Genomic DNA, 23,396 nt, shown 5'->3' on the forward strand with positions numbered 1-23,396 from the left:
TAGAACGTCGCTGCCTTATTGGTTGCTGGATTGGAGCAGTTCCGGAGACTTGGTTCGCTTTGCATACGGCCTTGGATCCTAGGAACGCCGGGCGTGCGTGAGCGCGCGCGTGCGTGGGACTGCCTGCTTGGCCAGGGCCGGCCACTCTCCCCCACCCCCGGAGAGGATCGTGGGGTTTCAGAGTCCGGTTGAAACCAGGAAAACCGGGTTTCCGAAACCTCCGTGGGCTGGATTCTCCAAGCTTGGCGGGCGGTGTGCACATTTCCAGCCTTGGGAGCGCGCCGGTTACCCCGACGCCGGGAGCTAGTTATCTACGTTAAAAAACAAAAAGGCAAAACCAGAAAAATCCACAGTGTGCATCTCATCTTACACATCCCCCTCCCCACGCCGAGTCAGAATCCACCCGCGTCTCCACGCTGCTGCTCGTGGGTGACTCCCGCGTGAGCTGCGCGTGCGCCCACCAGTTCACTGCCTTATTCCGGGGCAAAGTGGCTCCCGGCTGCGCAAGGGGTCTGGGATCTTGGACTCCCGGAGTGCACATAGCTTCATGCACACGTAATAGCAGCATTAGAAAAATAACTTCCAAGCCAGGTCCCTTAGAGTCCCCAAATGCGCCTTCAGATTTGGAGCTGGTGCTGTTTGGCCTGCCGCGTGGTCTGGGGGGCTCGTTGGTCAAGTCCTTCATTGGTTCTCCTTTTGTTCTGGAACCTAACCGATAGGGCTTAGCTCTTGGTTGGTGTAGAAATGAAACCCAACCAAGCCATCCGCTCCACGGAGTCCCCAGGGACCTGGCTCCTCCAGGTGGCTCGGTTCACTTGAAGCGGAGAGTGTGAGGGGCTGGAAGTGGATCCCTCCTTGCAGGGAAATCTGACAGGCCCTGGAGGCCCACTAGCTCAGCCGCTGCCGGCCGTCGGGCCGTTTCTCCCTCTTGCTCCTATCTTGCGAGGCCGAGGCATCCTCCAGGTGGGGAGCCCTTCCGCGGGACGTCAGGATGCAGGTGGTGAGAGACCCGCTGAAGTCCGGAGACAGCCGCCCTGGGGAGGAGGAAGGCATCGGGTGGCCCGGCTGCTTTCAGGTGAAGGCAGATTGCGCCACCAGCAATCCCAGCCTCTCCCATTGTCCCCTTGGGTCCTCATCTCCAGCCTCTTCTCCCAGCTGGCCTCCCTCTCCAGCCTCTCAAGCCCTGGAGCTGCAGGTCCAAGTGTCAAAGGTCAGGCATTTTCCAGGCCCGGGTGGCTTCTCCACCCCGCTGCCAAGGGACACGCTGGATTCAGGCTGGATGCCCACTCCGACCGACCAGAGGGAACAGACGATGTTCGAGCTCCCTGTGCCCCAGCTCAGCCCCTCCAGGGCTACTTGGGGTCCAGAAAGGGGTAGGGTATGGGTGGTGCAGTTTAATTTAGGAAATGACATCTGGACCAGAGAGCGTTCATCTGGGCATTTTAGGAAGGTGGTTTTGTTTGTTTGTGGAGGGGACGTTTTCATAATTTCTTTAACAGTCCAAACTGGGGTGGCTTTGACCACAGAATGAGGAACAATCTTCCCTTGCATCATTTAATCGCCCCAACCTGGCCAGAGCTGGAAATAGGCTGCCAGGAGGGATCCAGGAGAGGCAAACGAATGCCCAGTCCTGCAAGAAGGCAGTTATGTTCCAAAGGGGCCGACCTTTCGCCCGAATGGGGGCAAGGCCAGCAGAGTAAAAAGCAGATTTCTATGCACGTCCACGTGGCCCCATGTAATGAACACATCTCCATCAATTCCTGGAGGCAGAGGGCTCAATTTACTGGGGTTTTAGCTTTGCCACGTCCCCAGCCTCAGCTCTGACTGACGGCAGAGCAGCCGAGTAGTTGGAATTCTCTCTCCGACGAAAGCCATGGTCAATAGAATTCTCAGTATCAAATGAGCAATAATTTGCTGTGGCTACATGCTGGATAATGAAAGATGTTAGCGGGATCAATAAAAAATGAAAACACTTTTACTTACATCTTGAGTTACTGTTTTAAGAGCACAGAGATGCAGGAAAACCAAAGCTAGGTTCAGAGCCCCCTAACTCCCCCTTCGGAAGCAGAGGCACAGGGCTTTGTCACCGCCTGACTTGTCCTTTCTCCCTGCCAGGCCTGTACCTTCCCCCTGTGCTGACAGGAGAACAGATTATTTACATCAAATTAACCCCGCAGAAACCAGTGAATAATTTAAGTGTCGGAGTTTAAATTCTCCCCACCCCCAAACCAGAAATACATTTAAAATGGTTTTCCACTAGGACTAAAGGTTATCTAATTGGGGTAGTTTACAAAAAAACTATGCAAGTGTCCCAAAGCTGAATTGTCCTTTGAACTGTATCAAAATGTGCCATTGGCTGAGATGGCCAGGAAGGCCTGTTGTTTTTCAGTTTGTACATGCAAGGGCAAAGGAAATCTTTTAGATTTGGTTTTGTGTCATCATCAAATCTGGACAGTTCAGGTCCTAAGCTCACCCCACCCCCCAAAGTCAATTCCCTCATCTTCTTTCGAAAGCATTTCATTTGTTCAATTTGTTTTCCATTTGTATGGGGTTTATTTGTCCAACACAGCCTGCTGTTACCACCATTCAGTGCTCAAGGCTCTTACGTATCTTGTCCTTAAGGAACCAGCTGTGAAATGATTGGAGACACGGTCTACATTTTTAAAAGAAAGATGCCAAGGCTTTAAAAATGGGGAAAACATCCGTGTATGCCCTGAATAAAACAGGCCGCAACAAAAAAAGCTCACTGCCAGCTTCCAGCGTTGGAACCAATGGAGTGAGCAGAGGACATCTCAAAACGTGTGCTTGGCTGTTCCTGCGGGTTTAAGGAGACTACATTTTCCACCAAAACTTCAGAACAAAACACGAATTTAGCCACCTTAATGCCCTCTGGCTACCGGAGCTGCTTTTGCTCTGGAAGTTCCCTGGCCTGGGATCCTTAGCGGGTTTGGGTCGGACTTGGAGAGAGCAAAGCCACCGGGAGATTTAGCAACCGCGAACCAGCCCGAGGAAGCGTAGATAAACTCCAAGTTGAGGATTACCCCCGGGTGAGTGAATCGCCCAGCTCCGTTTCCCCAAGGCACACAAATGTAGGTGAGGTGTGGTCGCCGCAGGCTGCCCAGGGGAAGAACAGCGCACGAACCACAGACACGCGCCCGCACAGCGGCCCCCGGCGCGGGGCATGCCCGCGTTATTTACACCGTGCCGGGGGCCCCCTCTCCTCTCTCATTTGCTGCTTCAAACTCGCGGGGAGGACCTGTCAGCGGCTGTGGCCGGGCAAGCGGGCTAGGAGGGGGGCGCCCCCGCTCGGCTCCTCGAGCGTGACGCGGCCGCTGCCCTCCGCCCCCAGCGCCTAGCCCGCTCGCGTGACCGCGGGCTCAGCGGTGGGCACGCGTGGCCAGGCGCCCGGAGCCCCTGACCCGGCCTCCGCCCCAGTCTGCCCCCTCCTCCCGCACACGCCCGTGAGCCCCGCTTACCCTGGTGGGCGAGTCGCGGCGCATTAGCGGATTTCACGGCAAGTTGCTTCTGTGACATGCGATCGGGTTCATGCACGAGGACTAGCCTCCTAGGAGGAAGGGAAACGAGAGGCCATTTGCATAATTTCAAGTGAGAAACAGGGAAACGAGGGGGGGGGGACGAAGGTCAAGCCCCCCAATTTCTCCTCCCCTCCCCAACCCATAAATCAACCCCACGCCCCGCACCTCCAGCGCCCAATGCACAGCACGAAAAAGTAATCAGCACACGTCGCAGGTGATACCTTTTATTGCGCTCGTTTTAAACACAGGGGTGGGATGGGCCCCCAGCGCGAAGACTTTCTCGGTAGCGCGACCGCGGGGCAGGTGGACCATCCGGGCTGCTCCTGGGCCCACGGATTCCTGCGTGGTCGCGGGCGGAGGCACGCAGGGCTCGGCGCCCAGGGTCGGAGCCCGGCGCGCAAACCCAAATTCCCTCCAGCTTCTTCGGCTCCATCTTTAAGTCCAGGCAAAAGATCAATCCCGCCACCGCCCCCCCCCCCCCTTCCTCTCGCTCTCTCCTTCTCTCGCACGCACACATTTGCAGCCATAAATAAACAGCTCCCAGTTAGACCAGGAAGCAGAGGAGCAAAAGGGAGAGGAAAGGAGAAAAGAGAGGGACGAGACCCGGAGCGCGAGCCTCGCCTGTCTCGGGCGCCGAGTGGCTCTTTTTGGTCAGGCCAGCCTCGCGTTTGGGGATGCAACTTGCATTTGAATAGCTGCCTGGGCTCGTTATGGACTCGGGAAAGCTCTGAAAGGGAATCACTATGCAAATTGTCCCAGTTACAATCGAAAGGTTCGATCTCTCGGAGCTGCCTGACGGAAGTTGATGTCAGCTATGTGTGCATTAGGGCTGCATTACCGCCTTCCTCGGCCTCCGCGCTACTCCCGCTCGCGCCTGCCGGGGAGGCTTTTTTTTTTTTTTTTGGCTTATGTGTATATTCTCCCTCCGTAATTAAATAAAATAAATAAATAAATGAATAAATAAATAAATAAATAAGGCTGAAGGTGGTGGCGTGGCTGGCTCGGGCCCAAGAGGCCCACGGGCGGAGAGGGGGAGAGGTGGGACCGCCTGGGCGCGGTGGGGGTGGGCTGGGGTGGGGTGTCATTCTTTTGCAGCAGGTGTTGATGGTACTTCTAAAATCAAACATTTAGATTTTTTTTTTAGCGCTTTGCTGGATGAGGCGGAGGCTGGGGGTGGGGGTGGGGGTGGGGAAGGCGGCGATGTCAGCCTTCGCCCGCCCGCTTGATCCTACAATGCCGGCTGCAGATCAATACCCGCTCACTGTAATCCCAGTAATTGTAGGGCTCGCAGCTTTTATTTTAAAGAAATAGGACACTAGGGCGCGGGCAGGCGGCTGAGGCCGCGCGCTTGGGCCGCGGCGCCTCCGGGGGTCTTTTGGGGCGTCTGTCTCTCACCAATGAATCCAGAAAGCACCCCCCTCCTCAAATCCCGCAGGTTGCGGGATTGAGCGCCCCGGCGTGGGCCATGGCCCATCTAGGGGGTCTGGCTGACTCGCGGGGCTCGTGTGGCTTCCAGCCAGGGGTGACGCCCACCAGTATGGACTCAGGGCGGCGGCCCAGACCTGGGGCTGAGGTATTGAGCGTGGGCGCTGACCCTGGGCCACAGAGGTCCGAGACCTCTACCTGGGGCCGGAAGGTGCAGAAGCCCGGGGCCTCAAGGCCTAGGAAGGGAGCGGCTTTGTCCTCTTTCTTCAGCCTTCCAGGCTCGCGGCTGGCCTAGCTTGCGCCTCGCCTGCGTGCGGCCTTGGGCCTGCAGGAAAGGCTGGAACGTTAGGACCCGGAGATCTCTGGCCAGCGCGGCCCGCTGGACCCGGGTTGCCTCCCGGGCCACGGCGCGGCGCGCGCGTTTGGCCGACGCCCACCGACCTCGCCGCGCCCGCGGGCCAGGCAGGCCCCCCGCAAGCCGCCTGCCGCCTCGGCCATCCGCCACCTCGCTGGCGGGGCCCGGGACCGCAGCCCCTGCGTCGCTGGCCGCCCGCAGCTTCTGGCGCCCCCGAAGATGACCATCTGTCATTCAATTAAGGTTTCAGGGCAGCTGATGGGGGAGCCAGGGTCAGCGACCCCAGGACAAAACGGCCTGCTGCCTCGGATAGGAGAAGTTCAAATGTTAAATGCACAACATTGTGTCGGCTCCCAGTCTCGGGCCCCACCCGACCGCAGGTCCGGCCGGTGGACAGCAGCGGGGTGAAGGGCAGCGGTCATTAGCACTTAGATTTCAGCTCTGGGCCGGGCTCCTTCTGTTGGGCTATTTTGACCAACGAACCTTTAACCCCTTTCGCGCCAGCTTCCCTCTGGGGAAGGCCAGATTGTCCGAAAGAGGGGGGAGAGAGAGAGGGAGGGAGAGAGAGAGAGAGAGATCAGATGCACCCTGTATGAAGAGGGTTCAAGCTATATTTCTGGTCATTTCTCCATAGGAAAAGCAAATGGTATACCTACAAGATTAAAAAAAAAGTTTGTTACAACCAAAACAAAAGGTCGTCATAAAGTTTTATGTTTTAATTTTTAGTTTTGGGAAAAGAAGTTCATTTGCTGTGACCATGTGACAAAAACTGGGCCGGTGTGGGGAAGAGTGAATCGGGAAGACTCCCAGAACTTTCTCTCTGTCCCCCCAGTCCCCGAAAGTGTTGACCCCAGTGTGTGTGTGTGTGTGGATGGCGATGACCTTCAGCTCCCTACAGAAAACTCCATCAAAGTCTGCTGTGGCCAGGCTCTTCCACTGTTGAAAGTAGGTTGGACAGTTGCCCTTTCCCTTCTGAGACTGTCCTATAATAAAAGAGGTAAAACATTGTAACTAATGGAATTCATAAAGTACATTCATTAAGCATCCACAGGCTTGTGGGCATGTAGGTATTAATAGGCTCAGCTTCTCCACCCCACTGAGGGTAGGGCGGCCACAGTCTTAGCAGTTGTCAGTGGAAGATTCAACTCTCAATTACTAACCATGAGGCCTGAAAACAGCTCTGTCAGGAAGATTGTCATCTCAAGCTCTGAAGTCTAGGTTCTTCAACAGGCATTCTAGCTTCCAGCTCCAGGTTCTCAACATTAAACCTAGTCCCCTCTTTTTGGAAGTAACTATCAAGCAATCAATTAATCAATCTGGCATTCAGCATTGAAGCATCTTAGCAAAAATTTCCTTGGATAACAATGAATAATGCATGGCCCTCCAGTATATTGACTGTGGTAAATGGTCTTTAAGGTAAGGTGCAGCAACAAGTACCTTTAAATAAAATCAAAATAAAAAGTTTACCACAATCATAATAAATTGTTCAGTCATCTTCCTATTGACTCACACAGCATCTTTCTTCGGGGGCATTTGGAGTTATTTTTTCCCCCATACAAACAGGCCAGAACAAATTGATGAATTGAGCTTTCACTATGCTAATTTAGACATTATAAATATTTAATTAACATCCCTAATAGCCAGTCATAGAGGACCCCCGCTCTACTTTACACTCTTCTTAATCTAAAGTAAATGCTCTTCCCATTAATAGCCTGATGCCATTTTAGCAGCTTCCTCCATAAAAGGGCCTCATCTAGTCCAAAAGGAGGAGGCCGCTGGGCAGTCTGCATTAGACAGGCATTATTCCATTTGCTAAGGACCCTGGGAACAGTGTTAAGTCTCTGCAAATTCTGCCTTTTCTAGTCCTTCAAGAACAGGGGATCTCAAGAATAGGGGAGGTTTCTCAATTCCACTTTTTGAGGCAAACTAGTTTTTTGAGGTTGTACTAAAGTAGAAAATGTGTACATTTTATTGTTTAAAATATTTTATTTATATTTATTTGTATTTTATATTTATTTGAATGAGAGAGAGAGAGAGAGAGATCTTCCATTTGCTGGTGCATTGCCCAAATGCCCTCAACAGCAAGGCTAGGACAGACAGAAGCCAGGAGCCAGGAATTCCATCTGGATCTCTCATGTGAGTGGCAGGGGTCTACGTACTTGAGCCACCACCTGCTCCCTCCCAGGGTATGGTTAGCAGGAAGCTGAAATCCAAAGCAGAGCTGGGACTTGAAACCAAGCACTTTGATACGGGATGCAGGGTGTCCCAAGTTGCATCTTAACTACTGCATCAAATGCCTGCCCCGAGTTGTATTTTGGTAGGTTTATGCTAAATATTGGATCTTGGATAAAGAATGGGAATGTTCAACCTGGAGTGTATTAGTTTTTCCAACACAGTGTGAGATTGTGGAAGGAATTCTGAACGGAGAGTTTCAGATCCCGTGGCCCTCACTGGCAGGCGGACTTTCAAGCCAGTGCAGTGGCTCATTTCCTTGGAGCCTCAGTGTCCCCTCTGAAAGTGGGATGTTTTTGCTATAGTTAAAGACTGAACAGGAGAATAAATTGCTTGACATACAGTAGGTACTCAATAAATACTTGGTTAACTTCTAATTTTCTGCTAAAAATTCATTAGACTTCTCTCTCCTTATATTTATTCCTGTTGTCTCTACAACACCCTGTCATCATACTCTAACGTTGCAAAAGCACTTGATGTTTGCCAGTGTCATTTGTCTCATCAATTCTTTGATCAAGTTTTCCTAACTAGAAGCTAGGAGCCCTACATTCTGACCAAGAGGTGCTGTAAGAACAGACACTAGAACTCAGATTTGCAGAAGCTCCGAGTCATAAACTCTGATCACTGAAATGTCCTTACACAATAGTCCTTGTGTGGTTTAGAAAGATTCCAGGAGCAGCATTATATTTCCCTAGGGGCAGGAATCAGGTCAGAACTGAGAGCTCAAGAAATTAGAAACTCTGTGGGCTGAGCTCACTCGGCACTGGAATCTGCAGATGCTGAACATGAAATAGCTGAAGATAGGGAACGAAGCTTCAGACAATTGAAGTGTCAATTGTTAAAAAGATAAGCCATCTTATTTTAAGAATATTTCTCAAAGGATCTGAGAAAAGAACAGAATTGATTTGTTGGACATTGCTGGTTATAGACAATAGAAATCTTGAATTCTTTTTGTTGGCTAGCGCAAAATGAATACTACTTAATACAACACATGTTTTAATACTGACAAGATAGACATTTGTCTAGATAGAGTAAATATCCTAGTCAGATCACAGAATTTTGATTTTTGGTGCAGATCAAATTTTCCTTTTCATGTTTGGTAGGTAGTGGATGTGCCCAGATATAAAGACCAATGGGAAAGGGGAGAAGGATTGGTCAGGACCATTTCCTAATATGCAGCAGGGTATAAAATGAGGTGTGAGTTAACAGACAATAGTCTGGCTTAACACAGCCCTCTCTCTCTCTCTCTCTCTCTCTCTGACCTTCTACTTTTTTGTTCTTACTCTTTCCTTTCTCTTTCAACTCTGTAATGATCCAGTATATAGAAGGGAAAACAGGGGCCAGTGCTGTGGTGCAGCGGGTTAACACCCTGGCCAGTAGCAGCAGCATCTCATATGGGCGCCGGTTCTAGTCCTGGCTGCTCCTCTTCTGATCCAGCTCTCTGCTATGGCCTGGGAAAGCAGTAGAAGATGGCCCAAGTCCTTGGGCCCCTGCACCCACGTGGGAGACCCAGAAGAAGCTCCTGGCTCCTGGCTTCCGAATGGGCAGCTCCGGCTGTTGTGGCCAGTTCGGGAGTAAACCAGCAGATGGAAGACCTCTCTCTCTGTCTCCACCTCTCTCTGTAACTCTGTCTTTCAAATAAATAAAATCTTAAAAAAAAGAAGGGAAAACATTGTTGCAGTCCCTCACATTTTGTTTTGTGATACCCATGGGAAAGGTTTTTTCCTTTAATTTTAAAAATTGACACATAAAAAATGTACAAGTTTTTGGGGTACCATGTGATTCAACTGTAAGTTAGTGCCCATTGGCCAACCTTTCCCTCTTCCTGTTCCCTACTCTCCTCAACTCGAACAAACGATTTTCTTTTTAAAAAAATATTATTTGACATATTTAGATAGAAAAGGAGAGGCAGAGAGAGAGAGAGTCTTCCATCTGCTGCTTCACTTCCCAATTGGCCACAATGGCCAGAGCTGCGCCCATCCAAAGCCAGGAGCCAGGAGTTTCTTCCGGGTCTCCAACATGGGATCAGGGGTCTAAGGACCTGGGCCATCTTCTACTGCTGTCTCAGGCCATAGCAGAGAGCTGGATCAGAAGTGGAGCAGCTGGGACGTGAACCGGCACCCATATGGGATGCCGATGCTGCAGGTGGTGGCTCTACCAGCTATGCCACAGCACCGACTCCAACAAATGATTTTCCAAATTCCATTTTTTTCAGATGAACCACAGATAAATCAAAGTATAAACTAATGTGAGAATAATTGTGATGCCTTTCTATTTATTATTCCTCTTGGTTAATGTTCCTTTCCATTACCATAAGTTCCCTATAGGTTTGCCTTTGGCTTTTCTTGCTGTTATTTTCTGAGTTGCTGTCCTGGGCGGACAATGACTGTCCTGGAATCAAAGCCCTGCCTCAGTGAGAAACTTGTCCTTACTGGTAGGTAGTGTGTGCTGACCATATTGGAATAAAACACAAAGCAACTCAAAAAGCTTAGAAGGAAAATGGAAATCTTCACTGTTTGTCTTTCTGAGAGTGTCTTAAAATCTGCACTGCCCTTTCTTGTGTAGCACTCCACACCATAATCTTCCCAAAGTTCATCTTTAAATCTCCGTTCTTATCCCATGTTTCTCCCCACTGCTAAAATAGTCACTGCAGAGTTCCTGTGGCTGCAGCCTGCTCTTTGCCCTGGTGCTCACTTCCCACCACTTCCTCCTTCTCCGGCTCCTTTTTCTCTGGAGGAGAAACTCCCTGATGGAGTTTTGGAGGAAACGCTCCTTTCTTCCATTGGGTGACGTAATATGCCTTGGAAACATCAAACAGTGGATTGCTGACATGTCTGGTAGACAGCTCAGTGAAAATTCAGAAAAGAGAAAGGTCAGTTGGACCAGAGTAACAAGAAAAGGTTTCAGGGAAGAGGTGAGACTCCAGCTTGGTAGGGTTTGTGGATGTGGAAGGGAGACCACAGGGTGCTCTGGGTGTGAGGACCCACTCATGTAATGAGCCAAGCTGTAGGGCTGGACTCCCATATTGTTAAAATGTGTCTCCCAGTTTCTCTTACCGAAAGAAGTGGTTCATGGGAGGTAAACATGTACCTTGTGGTAAGATTTCCAGAAAAGCACTTTAGAAGGCTTTGAATCAGCTGGGATGTGTGACCTGTAGTCCTTATACATTTCTTTTTCCTGATGACTAGATCATGACAAAATGATGGTTGGAGCTGCAGCAATCGTCCTGAAAGTATGAGATGATTTTGAGGATAAAAGCTATGTGCTGGGGCTGGCGCTATGGTGTAGCGGGTAAAGCCACTGCCTGTAGTGCCAGCATCCCATATGGGCACCGGTTTGAGTCTGGCTACTCCACTTCCAATCCAGCTCTCTGCTATGGCCTGGGAAAGCAGTAGAAGATGGCTCAAGTGCTTGGGACCCTGCACCCACGTGGGAAACCCGGAATAACTTCAGATCGGCGCACCTTCGGCTGTTGTGTCCAATTGGGGAGTGAACCAGTGGATGGAAGACCTCTCTCTCTCTCTCTCTCTCTCTCTGCCTCTCCTTCTCTCTCTGTGTAACTCTGACTTTCAAATAAATAAATCTTTTTTTTAAAAAAAGCTATGTGTTGAAGATGGTGCAGCAGCGATGCCCATGGAAACATCATTGCAGCCCTTGGTGTGAAGCTCTGTATTGTGAGAGAGACATGGCCTCTGTTATAGGTAAGTCAAGGCTATTTCAGGTGTGTTAATAGTCAACATTTCTCTAAGTTAGGGGTGGGGAACGCCCAGTCCACAGGCCACACAGAGCCCACAGAATCATTTGGTCTGGCTTTGTTAATGTATTTGCAGGGGAGGACTCAAAATTCAGTAAATGTATAGCCGGCTAATTTTTAAGTTGATTGTTTTGTATGGCCCGTGAATGACATTATAAATATCACACAGCCCTTGGCAGAAGAAATGTCCCCCACCACTGTAGAAGTGATACAACATCTGCAGACTTTGAAAGTAGATTCTAGGGGCCAGTGTTGTGGTGTAGTGATGCCAGCCTCCCATATTGGTGCTGGTTTGAGAATGGCTGCTCCACTTCTGATCCAGTTCCCTGCTGATGGCCTGGGAAAGCACTGGAGGATGGCCCACGTGTTCAACAGAGAATGGCCCAAGTAGTTGGGCCCCTGTCATCCACATGAGAGGCCTAGGTGAAACTCCTTGCTTTGGTCTTGCCTAGCCCTGGCCATTGTGGCTTTCTGGGGAGTGAACTAGCAAACAGAAGATCCCCCTTTCTGTCCCTCCCTCTAGCTCTGTAATACTTTCAAAATAAATAAATAAATAAATAAGCCTTAAAAAATAAATTCAAACCTCATGATAGTCACTGCCGTTGCAGTGTATGGAGACAAAATAAAAGCTCAGAGAACCATAAAAGAAGGTAGAGTGTGATGGGCAATGTGAAATAGGAATAGAAGCAGAGCTAATACATTAGGTCAAAACCAAAATAAAACATATAAAGCTTCTTAAACTTGTGCTTTAAAGTCCACTATTTAAAAAATTTTTTTTAACAGATAGAGTTAGTGAGAGAGAGAGAGACAGAGAGAAAGGTCTTCCTTCCGTTGGTTCACCCCCCAAATGGCTGCTACGGCTGGTGCACTATGCCAATCCGAAGCCAGGAGCCAGGAGCTTCCTCCTACACACGGGTGTAGGTGCCCAAGCACTTGGGTCATCCTCCACTACCTTCCTGGCCCATCGCAGAGAGCTGGACTGGAAGAGGAGCAGCCGGGACTAGAACCCGGTGCCCATATAGGATGCCAGCACCGCAGGCAGAGGATTAACTAAGTGAGCCACTATTTTCAAGATTGGTGTTGTGGTAAAGCAGATTAAGCAACTACCTACAACACTGGTATCCCATAAGAGTGCTGGTTTGAGTCCCTGCTGCTCCACTTCAGATCCAGCTCCCTGATAATGTGCCCTGGAACACAGTGGAGGATGGCCTAAGTGCTTGAACCCCTACACCCACGTGGGAGACCTGGATGGAAGTTCTGGGGTCCTGGCTTCAGTCTGGCCCAGTCCCAGCCATTGCAGTCATTTGGGGAGTGATACAGTAGATGGAAGATCTTCTCTGCCTCTGTCTCTCCTTCTTTCTGTAATGCTGGCCTTCAAACAGTAATTTTTTTTAAACACTGTATTTTCAGCGAGACCAAAAGTAAAATTCCAGCAACTTCTATGGAATATAAAATGTGGATATCATAAACCTTAGGTTCCCAGGAAAACTGTGGAAAGGGAGGTTCAGCAAGGGAGCACTGTATTTCAACTCCCATTCAGATTAATTTTACTTTAGAAAATATTTGCAGTGGGTTAAAGCCCTGGCCTGCAGCACTGGCATCCCATATGGATGCTGGTTCAAGTCCTGGCTGTTCCACTTCTGATCCAGTTCCCTGCTAATGTGCCTGGGAAAGCAGTGGAGGATGGCTCAAGTCCTTGGCACCCTGTACTCTTGTGGGAGACCAAGAAGAAGCTCCTGGCTCCTGGCTTTGGATCAGCTCAGCTCTGGCCGTTGCGGCCGTTTGAGGAGTGAACCAACAGATGGAAGACCTCTTTCTCTCTCTACCTCTACCTCTCTCTCTAACTCTGTCTTTCAAACAAAATTAATAATAAAAGAAAAAGAAAATATTTTTGGTTTGAATTCATGTGTATGAATTTTTTTTGTCAAAAGTAATAGGAAATCAGTACTTAGTACCATATTCTTTTTGTTGAACTCAGGTGGACATAAATAATCAATATTTTCTTCACCTCTAGGTAATTTAGTTCTCCCCATTCTTAGGAAAATCTGTGACTGCTAACAAGTGAGCAAATAAAATGAAAAATTCTCTTTCACAAATTAATCATATAATTAAAACAAAAAGTAATTCTTAAACATTGGTAAACATATTCTGCTTATTTTTCTGAGCTTTTTGTTTTGTTTTACAATGCCTCAGATTCCTAAGCTGATATTTGACATTAGGAATTAATGATGTTGTCTGATTGAGATGGGTGGTTTATGTATTTTAAGACCTTCTTTGCCATAATGATGATGCTAAACAAATTTTCTCTGTAGAGATAATTCTGAATTGGAACAATACCATATCATAGATACTAGATATATTTCACAGATGTTTAAAACATGGTTTTTTAAAAAAATGAATGGAAGAGAAGTAACATTCTAGTTCTTAAAACATTTTGCAAAAGAGCATATATTTGATGCTGACTTAATATTTCTCTGTAGGATGAATTGTGACCTGAAATTCCATTAGTGTTTAATTTACATCTAACTTAAAGTAGGAATGGCCATTTCATGCATTATGACCTTTCTGGGTGTTTGAATTTTCCAATTGTCAAAGAAGACAATGGTACCTGCCAACTTATTTCAGATTTTATCTATGAGGCACAAATAAGGGAATCTAAATGCTAGATTTAAGTTAAATAACAGGATAATTTCTTTTTGTTATTGATGTAGGCAGTATGCTACCTTCCTGCTGCTGACTCCAACAAATTTGGAATATATTTGCTCAAAATCAATAAATCTGTCCGTTGAGCTGAACCTATTTGAAAGTTAAAGCATGGGAGTTGAGGGTTAGAGTGGCACAAGACAGGATTGGAGACACAGGCAGGGACTGGATCACACAGGGTCCTGGTAGAGACATCTGTATTATGTTCCAAACGCCTTGAAAAGCCATGGATGAACTTCTAACAGAGGGACTGATACAACTTGTGTTTTTTTAAAAAAGATTTAATTTATTTTTCTGAAAGTTTGAGTTAGAGAGAGAGAGAGAGAGAGAGAGAGAGAGAAAGAGAGAGATTTTCTATCCATTGGATTATTCCCCAGATGGCTGCAACAGCCAAGACTGTGTCAGGCTGAAGCTAGGAGCCAAGCGCTTCATCTGGGTCTCCCATACGGGTGGCAAGAGACCAAACCCTTGGGCCCTCTACCACTGTTTTTCCCAGAGCATTAGCAGGGAGCTGGATAGGAAGTGGAGCAGCCGGGACATGAACTGGTGCTGGTAATGGGATGCTGGCGTTACAGGCAGCAGCTTTACCTGTTAAGCCACAATGTCAGTCCCCATGCCCCCATGATTGAGTTTTATGTTTTATTCTTTATTCTTTTTTTTTTTTTGACAGGCAGAGTGGACAGTGAGAGAGAGAGACAGAGAGAAAAGTCTTCCTTTGCTGTTGGTTCACCCTCCAATGGCTGCCACGGCTGGCGCACTGCAGCTGGCGCACCACGCTGATCCGAAGGCAGGAGCCAGGTACTTCTCCTGGTCTCCCAAGGGGTGCAGGGCCCAAGCACTTGGGCCATCCTCCCCTGCACTCCTGGGCCACAGCAGAGAGCTGGCCTGGAAGAGGGGCAACCGGGACAGAATCTGGCGCCCCGACCGGGACTAGAACCCGGTGTGCCGGGGCTGCTAGGCGGAGGATTAGCCTAGTGAGCCGCGGCGCCGGCCCTTTATGTTTTATTCTTTCTTTTCTTTTCTTTTTATTTATTTATTTATTTATTTATTTATTTATTTTTTTTTTTGACAGGCAGAGTGGACAGTGAGAGAGAGAGACAGAGAGAAAGGTCTTCCTTTGCCGTTGGTTCACCCTCCAATGGCCGCCGCGGCCGGCGCACTGCGGCCAGCGCACCGCGCTGATCCGATGGCAGGAGCCAGGAGCCAGGTGCTTTTCCTGGTCTCCCATGCGGGTGCAGGGCCCAAGCACCTGGGCCATCCTCCACTGCACTCCCTGGCCACAGCAGAGAGCTGGCCTGGAAGAGGGGCAACCGGGACAGAATCCGGCGCCCCAACCGGGACTAGAACCCGGTGTGCCGGCGCCGCTAGGCGGAGGATTAGCCTAGTGAGCTGCGGCGCCGGCCTATGTTTTATTCTTATATCCTGTGACCATGCTGTACTTGTTTTTAAATTTTAGGGTGTATTTTTATTTTTCCTATTTTGGGTATATTCCCTAGGATTTTCTACCTGGACAATCATGTCATATACAAATAGGGACAGATTTATTCTCCCTTTCTAATCTGTATGTTTTCTATTTCTTTTTCTTTCTTTCTTTTACTGCCAGTGCTATGTTTAACAGTGGTGAGAGGAAACATCTTTACCTGTTTTCTGTCTTAGAGAGAAAGCAGTCAGGTATTTCATCTTTAAGTATATTACTTGTGGGTTTATTGTAGATGCTCTGCATCAAATTATAAGAAGTTAAAGGGAGTTTCTTTGAGTTCGATGTTGTAGACATTTGTGATATTGTCATCTTTGACTGAAAAGAAGTCACTCCCATTCACATTCAACTAACAATCTCTGAGAATTCTCCCCAACATTCTATTTCTTTAACTCCAATGGTCTTTAATAGTCATTGATGTGAAAAAGTGTCTGGTTATTAGTTCTTTTGCATTTTTAAATAAGAAAAGTCATCCATTATTTTCTTTATAGCTTTTGAAATTTGTATTATTTCTTTTTTTTTTTTTAATATGGAACGCTTCACGAATTTGTGTGTCGTTCTTGTGCAGGGGCCATGCTAATCTTCTTTGTATCATTCCAATTTTAGTATATGTGCTGCCGAAGCAAGCACAGAAATTTGTATTATTTCAAAAAAGGCATTCCCTATTCCAACTTTGTAATTTTCTTACTATCTGATTCTCTTAAGATTTAATTTCTATTTAGACCTCTGTCAATGCTTCATTGATTGGTCTGCCATCCAGACACAGAACATCTGTTAAAAGACATGTCCCTTTCATATGTTTTTATCTTTATCTGTCAGCCACAAACAAACAAAGAATCAAAACTGTCTCTCCTCCTGGATGGCCATCTGTTTTAATGTCCATTATGAAGAAATTACTTATAAAATCTTCTATGGTGAGTGTAGATAATACTTCAGAAAATATACTGCAAATGCTGTGAGAAATGTGGCGCATGGATTGAGACATAGACTACAGGTGAGACAGTGGTTGAGTACAGGCAAGATGCAGATTCTGAGCTGGTAGACTTGGATTCAAGTACTGGGCACACCCCTGGAGCTACGTGCTTCTAGTAAAGTTGTTTAATTCTCTTGGATCTCAATTTTTCCTTTGTAAAATAAGGGAGTTGTGTCAGATAATCTCTAAGTTTCCTTTTTATTCTGCATATCTTTCAATCTATGCAGATGTGCGTGGTTGAATCCTTAGGCTTGGAAATATAAATGATGTAGCAAATTTGAACATACCTGCTGTTCTCCAGCACAGAATTTAATTTGCTGATGTGAAAAACTGTTGTAGACAAACTTTTTCATTGCTGCACATGTTTTTCTGGTCTAAACACATGATGCTGCTTCTGTTTTTGTTGTCTATTGTTCTTGTAGAATTTGATAATTCAATACAAAATCAGTAAAGTGCATAGCTTACGTTTTAACCAAGCCAAGTCATCTTATTTTTGTTCTATTCATTCCATGAACCTGAGTGAAAATCTTCTGAATTGCCTATGTGCCTGTGGCTGGTACTTAGATTGCTGAGCTAAAACCCTAATACTCACACGCTCACTGCGGTGTGAAGAATATTTGGGTTTCAACTACCTTGCAGGAAATCTTTCCTGTGAACTCGAAATAAAATACAAACAAGTGATGGTTGCTTTCTTTGATCATACATTTACATGTTTACAACACACGTGGTACTTGGTTCTGATGTAACCTGTGTAAAGCAAGCACCCACACAGCTCATTCTTGGGTTATGGCAGATAACCACAGTCAAGTAATCACCACTTGAGAAGAGTGTAAATCCTTGGTGTCCCTCTACAGTGCTGTTCAAAAACTGTAGGAAGGATTCACATATATAGTCCACTAAAACCCTCCTTAAAATCCCCCTTCCTTTCCTACCTACTTGTCTCATCATTCTCAGGGTGCAAATTAGGGAATTTTGCCCCCTTCTTTGTCTAAAACCTCCTCCTAAGCCCAGCTTGATGCTACTCTTCCCTTCCACTTCACTGTTCAAACTACAGCATACAGACCAATCTTCCCTCTTTGGAATAGGGAGGAGGTGAAATTGGATGGAAAATTATAGTAGTGTCTTTGGCCATGTTATATTTTTTTTTTCTGTTTTTATTTTATTTTATTTTTTTTATCTTTTATTTAATGAATATAAATTTCCAAAGTACGACTCATGGGTTACAATGGCTTTCCCCCCCATACCGTCCCTCCCACCAACAACCCTCCCCTTTCCCACTCCCTCTCCCCTTCCATTCACATCAAGATTCATTTTCGATTATCTTAATATACAGAAGATCAGCTTAGTATACCTTAAGTAAGTATTTCAACAGTTTGCTCCCACACAGAAACATAAAGTGAAAAATAATAGATGATTTTTTTAAAATGATGATGAAATCAGATCAGACCTATTGTCATGTTTAATCCCAGTGAGAGTCAAGTTGGGAATTGAAAATTTCTTTCTTTCTTTCTTTTTTTTTTTTTTTTTAACAGAAGATCAGTTTAGTGTACATTAAGTAAAGATTTCAGTCGTTTGCACCCCCATAGAAACACAAAGTGAAATATACTGTTTGAGTACTCGTTATAGCATTAAGCCTCAGTGTACAGCACGTTAAGGACCGAGATCCTACATGAGGAGTAAGTGCACAGTGACTCCTGTTGTTGACTTTACCAATTGACACTCCTGTTTATGGCATCAGTAATCTCCCTATGCACCAGTTATGAGTTTCCAAGGCTATGGAAGCCCCTTGAGTTCTCCGACTCTTATCTTGTTTAGACAAGGTCATAGTCAAAGTGGAGGTTCTCTCCTCCCTTCAGAGAAAGGCACCTCCCTCTTTGAAGACCCGTTCTTTCCACTGGGATCTCACTCACAGAGATCTTTTTGCCAGAGTGTCTTGGCTTTCCATGCCTGAAATACTCTCATGGGCTTTTCAGCCAGATCCGAGTGCCTTTAGGGCTGATTCTGATGGCCATGTTATATTAATAATATAGCACAAATTAGCTGCTCTGTGAATATCTATTAACTAAGGGAGCAAACTGAGAATTCTTGCATTCCAGAAATTGCCCTACTTAGTTAAAAAGAAAACCTAAAAATACTATGAAGTACTGTCAAGTTGGATAAAGATAGATCTTGCACGGACTCAACTGTAATCATCTTGATGGGCAAGAGAGAAGTATTTTCTTCTGTGCACAAACTTTGCAGTTTCGCTATACCATCCATTTTGCTTGAAGGGAAGGAATTTGGAGGCAGACTAATGACTGAGTTCATTTATGTTGTTTTTATTAAAAATAATAGGAGCCATGGTAATAATTTATTTATAGTGCTCCACAACATGTTTCAGAAACCTATTTCTAAGATTCTATCTATCTATCTATCTATCTATCTATCTATCTATCTATCTATCTATCTATCATCTATCTATCCTCTCTTGGTTTGCCTGGGGTGGTCCTACTGTTATCCTTGAAAATCTAGCCTATCAAGAATGCCCTTAGTCCCAGGTAAATAGGGTGAATGATGACCCTACTTTTTGTATCAAAGTATAGGAGTCCTATACTAAGAGATCTTCAGAAATAAAGCACACAGCATTCGTTTTTGCCTATTTTTAACTGAGATTGCTTTTACTGATCTACACAGAGTTTAGATTTATATTCTTATGATGTTTAGCAGATAATTTTGCCTCACATTTTTCAGTATCTTATACCATCAAATAATTGTTATTCTTTTAAAGACCCTGGGAAATCTCCTGGAGTTTCTTCCAGCCTTATGATTCCACCTTTCCAAATCTAGTCTATTCAAACGCTGTCATATCTTAATGGCTTTTCTGTCAAATTTCAGTTACAGAGAAATACCCCTTCCTTTGTAATCACATTTACTGCCCACAAATCTCCTCCATACAGAAATGCTTTCTTGTCTTACCTAGTTTTTTTCTTTTTCATTTTTCACCTCCTGTGAACGCCTTTCCACATGGACATCATTTGTAGTTCTGAATACTCATAACTTCAAGAACCCTTCATAATAATAGATACTTTGTGAAATCACAGACAAAGCATACTACGGTGAGATTAATTTGGAGGAGTTATTTAAAATTTGTGATAGTTGGATTCAGCTTTATATTATCCACTAAAAAAATTTTGTCATTCCAATTAAGGCAGAGTGTTATGGAGGTGGAAGAAAGGGAATATAAAGAATGTTTCAGGGTCCGGAGCTGTGGCATAACAGGCTAAGCCTCTGCGATATGGGCACCAGTTCATGTCCCGGATGCTCCTCTTCCCATCAGGCTCTCTGCTGTGGCCTGGGAAAGCAGTGGAAGATGGCCCAAATCCCTGGGCCCCTGACCCTGCATAGGAGAGCTGCAAGGCGCTCCTGGCTCTAGGCTCTGGGTCTGCTTAGTTCTGGCCATTATGGCTATTTGGGAAGTGAACCAGCAGATGAAAGATCTTTTTCTTTGTCTCTCCCTCTTTCTGTAACTCTACCTCTCAAAGAAATAAATAAAATCTTAAAAAAAAAAAGAAAAGAATGTTTAAGAGGGTTTGGTGTTGTGGCATGGTGAGTAAAGCCTCTGCTTGCGATGTCAGCATCCCATAGGGTGCCAGTTCATATCCCGGCTGCTCTGATTCTGATTCAGCTCCCTGCTAATTGCCTGGGAAACAGTGGAGGATGGCCCAACTATCTGGGTCCCTGACACCCTCATGGGAGACCTTGATAAAGCTCAGACTCCTGGTTTTGGCTTGGCCTAACCCTGGCTGTTGTGGCCATCTGGAAAGTGAAGCAGTAGACAGAAAACTCTCTTTCTGTAACTCTGACTACCAAAATAAATGGGTAACTCTTAAAAAAAAGTGTTTAAGAAATAGAATTAGAGGGGCTGGCGCTGTGTTGCAGTAGGTTAATCCTCTGCCTGTGGTGCTGGCATCCCAGTTCTAGTCCCGGCTGCTCTTCTTCCAATCCAGCTCTCTGCTATGGTCTGGGAAAGCACTAGAAGATGGACCAAGTCCTTGGGCCCCTGCACCCACGTGGGAGACCAGGAAAAAGCACCTGGCTCTTGGCTTCGGATTGGCGCAGCTCTGGCCGTTGTGGCCATTTGGAGAGTGAACCAACGGAAGGAAGACCTTTCTCTCTGCCTCTCCCTCTCACTGTCTGTAACTCTACCTCTCAAATAAATAAATAAAAATCTTAAAAAAAAAAAAAGTCTGAAATAGAATTAGGGCCAGTACTGTGACGCAGCGGGTTAACTCCCTGGCCTGAAGCACCAGCATCCCATATGGGCGCTGGTTCGAGTCTGGCTGCTCCACTTTGGATCCAGCTCTCTGCTATGGCCTGTGTAAGCTATAGAAGTTGGTCCAAGTCGTTGGGCCCCTGCATCCATGTGGGAGACCCGGGGGAAGCTCCTGGCTCCTGGCTTCAGATCAGCTCAGCTCCGGCCATTGTGGCCAATTGGGAAGTGAACCAGCAGATGGAAGACCTCTCTTTCTCTGCCTCTCCTCTCTCTGTGTAACTCTGACTCTCAGACAGTGAGAGAGAGAGAGAGAGAGAGAGAGAGAAAGGTCTTCCTTTACCGTTGGTTCACCCTCCAATGGCCACTGTGGCCGGCGCACTGCGCTGATCCGAAGCCAGGAGCCAGGTGCTTCTCCTGGTCTCCCAGGGGGTGCAGGGCCCAAGCACTTGGGCCATCCTCCACTGCACTCCCTGGCCATAGCAGAGAGCTGGCCTGGAAGAGGGGCAACTGGGACAGAATCCGGCACACCGACTGGGACTAGAACCTGGTGTGCTGGCGCCGCTAGGCGGAGGATTAGCCTATTGAGCCGCGGTGCTGGCCAGATAAATAAATCTTAAAAAATAAATATAATTATATATTCATGATTTTAAAGTTAGTGTTATTTATTTAAAAGATTTATTTATTTTATTTGAAAGGCAGAGTTAGCTATCATGAAAAACTTTTTTTTTTGTTTTTGTTTTTTTTTTTGCTATTCTGGAAAAAAGTGCAAAGACAAGTATCATGCTGTTATTTTGACTTGCAGTCTTAAAAACTTTCTTTGTAGGCTGGCACTGCGGCTCACTAGGCTAATCCTCTGCCTGCGGCGCTGGCACCCTGGGTTCTAGTCCAGGTCGGGGCGCCGGATTCTTTCCTGGTTGCCCCTCTTCCAGGCCAGTTCTCTGCTGTGGCCCGGGAAGGCAGTGGAGGATGGCCCAAGTGCTTGGGCCCTGCACCCTGTGGGAGACCAGGAGAAGCACCTGGCTCCTGGCTTCAGATCAGCGTGCTGGCCACAGCAGCCACTGGGGGGTGAACCAACAGAAAAGGAAGACCTTTCTCTCTGTCTCTCTCTCTCTCACTGTCCACTCTGCCTGTAAAAAAAAAAAAAAAAAAAAAAAAAAAAAGAAGAAGAAGAAAGTTTCTTTGTTAGGCCTTCGTAGGTCCCAGCAAGAGTCACTTCTTCCTCTGGAACTGGCTGGAGATTCCTGAACTGAGGACTTGCTTCCTTGCTCAAACCCTCCCGCTCCCCAGAATAAACCCCTTGAATAAATGATGGTGAGTGGTTGGCTGTGCCCCGGGAGGGTGAGTTGAGATCAGGGGTTCATGATCTTTCATTAGCCCATAGGGAGTGGAGATGGCTCACGTGATTCAGTTCAGTCTGGAAAAGTCTCGGACTGTAGAAGCAATGAGTCCCCAGTAAAATGGGGTGTGGAGACTTATTTTGCCGGGCCATTGACGGAATGTGGTTTATATTCCTGCTCCCTACCAGCTCCTTCACATGGGGTAGCAGCTCAGCATCGCGGTGAGGATGTCGATTCTCAAGCTTGGCTGCGTGGGTGGCTCTGACTGCTGGTTCCTCCACCTGGTAGCTGTGTGATCTTGTGCTTCACTTTCCTCATCTACAAATGGAATGCTAATTGTGCGTACTTCAGAGGGTTAGTATGAGGGCTGAATGTGTTAATATCTGTAAAGCACTAACTGCTGGACTTGGCCATGGTAAGCACCATACAGATGTTGGCTAAGTGAATGAGCTGGTCAGTAGATTTTTCCCTTCAAGCTAGTTTGGAAGCACATAGTTTTTATTTTTCCCTCCTGTTCTCCAAGGACCTTCCAGCTATTTTTGGAATGTTCTTTCTCTAAGCTCATAAAACTGATAAAGTCTAAATGTGGATAGCACCAGAGGCTAGTTGTGGGTGCTTCAGTTTTATATAGAACCCGGTGCCAATATGGGATGCCGGCGTCACAGATGGAGGATTAACCAAGTGAGCCACGGCACTGGCCCCTCATGGGGAGTTATTCATGTACAAGGTTTGTCTTGGGTATATGCCGAGAAGAAACTCTTCAGTTTTACTAGATATTATCCAATTTTAGTGCCAGTTCTCATTATTCCACAGCTTCACTAACACTTGGCATGTCACACTGCAAACTCTGCTGCTCTGCTGCTGTGCAGTAATCTTCTTTCCTACTATTTATTTGCCTCTTTCCTACTGAAATTGAATCTTTTCTTTATGCATGTATTTTTATATCATTAAGATTATTCTGTATACCCATACCTTTGTATATTTCCACTTACAATTACAACATAGGTATTCACCCTTGTTGCTCTTCATAAATACTTTTTAATGACTGTGTAATGTTCTAACATGAGACTGGAATAAACCATTCTGCTATTATTAGAAATTTAGGTCACATCCAGGTTCCCACGATTAGAGCTGCAGCTTTGACTAGAAAGCCTTTAATGTATTTTGGATGATTTCCTCAGGTTGGCTTTAAGGAGGTGAATCCTTGGGCCAAATAGTGTGCGTGCTAAGGATATTGCCAAATTGCTCTTCAAAAGGCTTGTACCAGTATTCTTGCCAAGCATCAGTGCACAATGGAAACCTGGAATTTGAAGGGCATTGCTGATGTCTCTTCCCGATTCTGGGGAGGACTG

At 46.5% G+C, this 23,396-nt stretch overlaps 1 long non-coding RNA gene and 1 other non-coding gene across 2 annotated transcripts; both read right to left on the reverse strand.

The window, feature by feature from the left end:
• Positions 1-1,115: 1,115 nt before the first annotated feature.
• LOC108178254 (uncharacterized) lies at positions 1,116-4,377 on the reverse strand. The gene is made up of 3 exons (XR_007910423.3): positions 3,758-4,377; positions 3,477-3,565; positions 1,116-1,927 (listed from the first exon to the last, which is right to left on the reverse strand). It is a non-coding gene; the product is annotated as an uncharacterized LOC108178254 (long non-coding RNA).
• Positions 4,378-16,005: 11,628 nt separating this feature from the next.
• Positions 16,006-16,112, reverse strand: LOC127483874 (U6 spliceosomal RNA). The gene has a single exon (XR_007910668.2). It is a non-coding gene; the product is annotated as a U6 spliceosomal RNA (small nuclear RNA).
• Between the last annotated feature and the right edge of the window lie 7,284 nt (positions 16,113-23,396).

Source organism: Oryctolagus cuniculus, chromosome 12, assembly GCF_051225735.1.
Source record: "Oryctolagus cuniculus isolate XC-2025 breed Fujian yellow rabbit chromosome 12, ASM5122573v1, whole genome shotgun sequence".
NCBI classification, from domain to species: Eukaryota; Metazoa; Chordata; class Mammalia; order Lagomorpha; family Leporidae; genus Oryctolagus; species Oryctolagus cuniculus.